This window comes from Suricata suricatta, chromosome 5 (genome assembly GCF_006229205.1).
Source record: "Suricata suricatta isolate VVHF042 chromosome 5, meerkat_22Aug2017_6uvM2_HiC, whole genome shotgun sequence".
In the NCBI taxonomy this organism is placed as follows: domain Eukaryota; kingdom Metazoa; phylum Chordata; class Mammalia; order Carnivora; family Herpestidae; genus Suricata; species Suricata suricatta.
Window position 1 is genome coordinate 4916932 of NC_043704.1, and position 5569 is coordinate 4922500.

The window sequence follows — 5569 nt, forward strand, 5'->3', positions numbered from 1 at the left end:
TTTGAATCCCAGGCATGCAAGAGAAAGCTTCTAAGAGACAGTCTCCACAGGAAGTAACAAAACCCTTGAGTGGGGCTTGGGAAATCTAGAGGGAATAAGCCTCACCCAAGAAGACGAGGTGTCCGTAGGTCTCTAACATCACATCTCTGTACAGTTCCCACTGACTGGGGTTCAGGCATCCCCACTCCTCCTGAGAGAATTCGACAGCCACATCCCTGAAGGTCAGCAGTCCCTGCAACAAACACCACAGTTACCAACTAGACACAGCAGGAGGTCCTAATGGTACCTAAGATGCAGGAGGGAGATCATGTCACCAGCTGGACCCCACGACCCGATCCGCACTGCTTACCTGCATGTGCCCACAGGCCTCAGTCCCTCATGTTACTTAGCCTCTTATTGACACCTCCCTTTTACTGCAGAAAAAACACCCATGAGCTCAGTGTGCTGTGGGGGAAATACATAAGGTAATGACTGCCCTGGGGAAGTGCTGACGTGGCTCAAGTTGGGCTTAGCCCCTGAGTCACATCTATGCAGATGAACATCAGAGTAGAGCATGGAGTGAACACAGTTACCTTTCAAAAATGTTTATTTCCTGAAAGGGAGAGCACGAGTATGGGGGGTGCAGAGAGATGAATTCCAACCGGGCTCCACGCTCAGGCTCCATGCTCAGGAAGGAGCTTGACTCATGGCCTGATCTCAAGACTGTGAGATCCTCACTTGAGCCTAAATCCAGAGATGGAGTCTTCAGGGACTGAGCCACCCAGGAGCGCCCTTCCACCTCATTTTAAGACTTAGGTCACGCCCCAAGGAGGAGCACAAGTGCCATTTACTATGTAACAGACAGAAAATGTATAGAACTGTGTTCTTAAGGCTCAAGTGCAATTGTATCCCCAGCTTCCCCTTTCTAAATATCCACCCTAACCCTAAATACATGGAAACCATGCTGGGGCGCTTCAATGGCTCAGTCTTCTGCCTCTTGGTTTCAGCTTAGCTCATGATCTCACAGTTTGTGAGTTCGAACCCGCATCAGTGCTGATGGTGCAGGGACTGCCTGAGCTTCTCTCTGTGCCTCTCTCTCTGCCTCTCCTCCGCCCTTTCTGTCTCTCAAATAAAATTAATTAAAAAAAAAAAGGAAACCATTCCTCTTCCTCTGTGAGTCTCTAGTTTTGAAGTTATACCTTATGATCTCATTATTTCTTGCAAATAAATTTTCCTTTGTCTGACATCGCTGCCTGGTAGAATTTTTATGATTCATCAAGGACTAATCTCCTGTTCGTTCAGTTACATTAGGAGTACTGGGTTTGGCTTAGATGAATTTCTTACTTTCTGCAGTAAGACGATTGGGGACACAGTATTATGCTCTAATATGTTCTTTAACTTTGAGGTATAAACCGATATAAATATTGGTTTATTCAAGAGAATTTGTAAAATAAAGGCATCAACACAGGCATACACACTTTTTTTTTATAGAGAGAGAAAGCGCAAGCAGGGGAGGGGCAGAGAGAGAGGGAGACACAGAATCCGAAGCAAACTCTAGGCTCTGAGCTGTCAGCACAGAGCCTGACGCGGGGCTCGAACCCACATACCATGAGGTCATGCCCTGATCTGAAGGCAGGCACTTAACTGAGCCAGCCAGGCACCCCCTAGGCATACACTTTTGCATTCTGCATTTACATCAATGGCACAGGTGGTGTCTATTTGTAAAAACAATTTTGTGACTGTTTAGTGCTGGGAGCCGCACCGGCCTTGATGGATGACACGGTCACAGTAAGGAAATGGTAGACGTAGCACGGCTCCTGCCACAGGTGACCGAAGCTGTCATCTCCTTCTGTAAACTAATTTCTCATGTAAAATTAAGCCTGTTGCTATTGATTAGGCCTCACTATGTTCCAAATCAGACCGATATTCCCCAGAAACCTCATGGGAGGAAGCATATTCCCACCTCTGTGTAGAGGAAGTTAAACAAAGCACTGCAGAGGTTTGTGGGAAAGGCTCTTCTATGGAGCTTCACCAACTTAAGACACGGAAATAGAGGGGGTTAAGGAACACAAGCATAATGTTTACCCTTGCCTGGAGAAAAGACCTAACTTAGGAAATAGAAGCAAACAAGAGCCAGGCACAAGCTACTGCACATACATATGCTACTTTGGTGCCCACTGTGAGGATGGGTAAGAGTAGTTACAACTTAAACTCAAGTAAAGGCCGGCTGGTCTAGGGGCGCCTATGTCGCTTACACCTTCAACATCAAAGAACAAGGCTGACAAAAGGTTTCCTTACTAACCATCAGGAACGTATTCTTCCTCTTATGAGCCAAATAGAATGCCTCCTAGCCCTGTCTATGACTGAATTTTAGCATCATTGTTATAAGATGTGTTTGCTATCTGCTTCTCACTGAAAACACCCTGCTATCTTCTTAGTTGTAAGATTTACCACCAGTTCAAACAAATGTGTATGTTCTCTGCTTTTCACTGAGAATATCCTGTTATCCTATGATGTGTAAGTTACCTCACTGTAATTAGAATAGTTCTGAAGAAATGCCTCTGTAAAACCTGTTTTTGCACCCTTTTCAAAGCATCTTTATCACTGAGAATTATTTGTAAAAATTCCACCTTTTGATGTCATAAGTCTATAAATAAAGGCCCAAGACCTGGGGAGAGGAGATACAGGAGAATAAAGAGATACAGGAGATAGGGGGATAATAAGGAGATAGGACAAGACGATGTCGGGCTGGACCAGTTAAGAAACTGCGTGAGTGTGTCTTCATTGCTTTTGTCCATCGCTGCCCCTCCAGGGAGCCCTGGGCCCTCCGGAGCGGGCCTCCGGCAGAGTGGCGCCTGAACAGGGACCTGAAGGTAAAACCCTTTCCCTTTCCCTTTCGAGTTTCGGAGCGGCTAGGACCCAACCGGGGTGCTGCAGACCCCCCCTGTAGAGGAAGTCAGAGTCAGTGTCGTGGATAGTCAGAATCTGAGAAGCTTTGGGCCATAAAGAGTCTAGAGAAAGAGGACTCTTTATTGATATGAAGAGCGTAAATTAAGTTTTGAGCCATAAGGCGCCTAAGGAAAGAGGACTCCTTATTGACATTATTAAGAGCAAAGCTATGGGCCACAAAGAGTCTAAAGAGAGAAGACTCTTTGTAGATGTTATTCATAATTTGCTTTCAAAGAAAGGCGTCAAGGTATCACCCCAACAAGTTAGACGTTTTCTACGTTTCATACAAAAGTGATGTCCATGGTTCCCAGAGGAAGGAACTCTTAATGTAAAGATTTGGAATGACGTAGAAAATGAAATAAAACAATATTGTAAACTTAAGGGGCCACAAAAGATTCCCACTAATGCCTTCTTACTATGTCACTTCATACAGGAAGCCTTGGACCCCCAGTTAAAAGTAGAAAAATTGGCTGATGTCCCACAAGCAACAGCACCTACTGAAGAAGATTTGACTTTACCAATCCCTTCCAAAAATAATATTCCTAACAAGATAGAAGAGAAGGGACAAGATAAAGAGCTCCCCCAAAAATGTAACAGCAATTCGGAAACAACAGCAGATGACCATGACAAAGGAAATTAGGCTTTTCCCATACAGGTCAAGGAAACTCCACTTAGAACAATAGATAAATTCAAGGAGCTACCCTCCAGACCATCTCCTCCCCCTCCCTTGTCTAGTTCAAGTAGATTTCGGGATGCCAATAGGGAGGCCCAAAGAGTTGGTGATACAGATTATGTTCGGTGTTTTCCAGTAGTCTTTGAAGGGGAATTTGATGATGCAATCTCATGGGAACCACTTCCTTACAAAATTTTAAAGAAGCTAAAAGCTGCTTGCTGCGAGTTTGGGCCTCTGGCTGCTTATACTGTCACATTGCTAGAAGCCCTAACATCACGTTGGATGACTCCTTATGACTGGACACAGGTGGCCAAGGCCTGTTTTTCAGGAGGAAATTACTTGCTATGGAGGGCAGAATATGAAGATCTAGCTAAGAGGCAAGTGGCAGCCAACAAGAGAACGAACAAAAGGGATATTACACTGGAAAAATTATTGGGTGAAGGTGATTATGATACCGCCCATCAACAGATGTACTTGGATAAAGAAACCCTATCCCAAGTAACTAGCTGTGCTGTCAATGCTTGGAAAGCCCTCTCTGTCTCAACTGGGAAGGTCACCTCCTTAGCGGAGGTTAAAGAAAAGTCTGATGAGAATTAGGAGGATTTCTTGTCCCGTCTCATACAAGCAGTAAGACAGGTTATTGCTAATGAAGAAGCAGCAGATATACTTATTAGACAATTGGCTTTTGAAAATGCTAATTCTATCTGTCAGTCTCTGTTAAGACCAATAAAAAAAAACCTGGCACTTTAAGTGACTATATAAAACAGTGTGCTGATGTTAATCCTGCCTTCATTCAGGGAGTGGCCATAGCTGCTGCCCTGCGGGGAGAAACATATCCCCAATATATAGAGACTTTGAGCCAGACAGGGGGAAATGATACTCGAAAGGATCCACAGATTACGTTATGTTATACTTGTGGACAGCCAGGACACTTCCGCAGAAATTGTCCTTCAAGGGGTGACCAACTGCCTCCACCTAGAACTCCATCCTTTACTCAATCTATGAAAAAAATTGATATTCCAAAAACTGTTTGCCCTCGCTGCCAGAGAGGCTTTCACTGGGCCAGAGATTGCAAGTTTAGAATTCATAAATATGGTCAAACATTCAGTCCTCCTGTTCAGGGAGTTTCCAATGTTAATAATATTCAGGACCAGGGAAACGAGCAAGGGGGCCAGCCCCCAGGCCCTGACAACAATTGGGGCAAGCAGCCTGAATCCATTCACCAACTTCATTCAATCTCAGACCTTTTCAGAGCAACACCAGGCAGTGCAGGCTTGGACCTCCGTTCCACCACCAGCACAATATTAACACCTGATTCACCCCCAGTTGCTATCTCCACTGGAGTAAAAGGGCCTTTGCCCTCTGGGATGGTTGGACTTGTGTTAGGATGAAGCTCCATCTCCCTCCAAGGAATTACTGTTGTCCCTGGGGTTATTGATTCTGATTACCAGGGGGAAATCAAGGTTCTGATCTCCCCCGCCCCCCGTATTCCGCCAAACAGATTCTTAAAAACCAGAGAATTGCTCAATTGCTTCTTTTACCCTATCACCACACAGGAAAGGATGCTACTGATGCTCCCAGAGGAGAGGGAGGCTTTGGTTCTAGTGATATGGCCTTTTGGATACAAGAAATTAAGGCTTCCAGGCCCACAAAAGTATTGGAGGTCCCTGTATAGGGACTTTTAGACACCAGAGCAGATATCTCCTGTATTTCAGGAAAAGATTGGCTGTCAGCTTGGCCCACTCAAAAAGCTCCTACTACTCTTCTGGGTATAAGGCAAGACTCCAATGTAACAAAAAGCTCTCAAATTTTAAAGTGGTCAGACGAGGAAAACAATTCAGGAACCTTTTGTCCCTATATTATTCCTTCCATTCCCTTTTCTCTGTGGAAAGGAGATTTTGTCCCAAATGGGAGTCTTGATATGCAGTCCAGATGAATGAGTCACTAATCAAATGTTACAAATGGGGT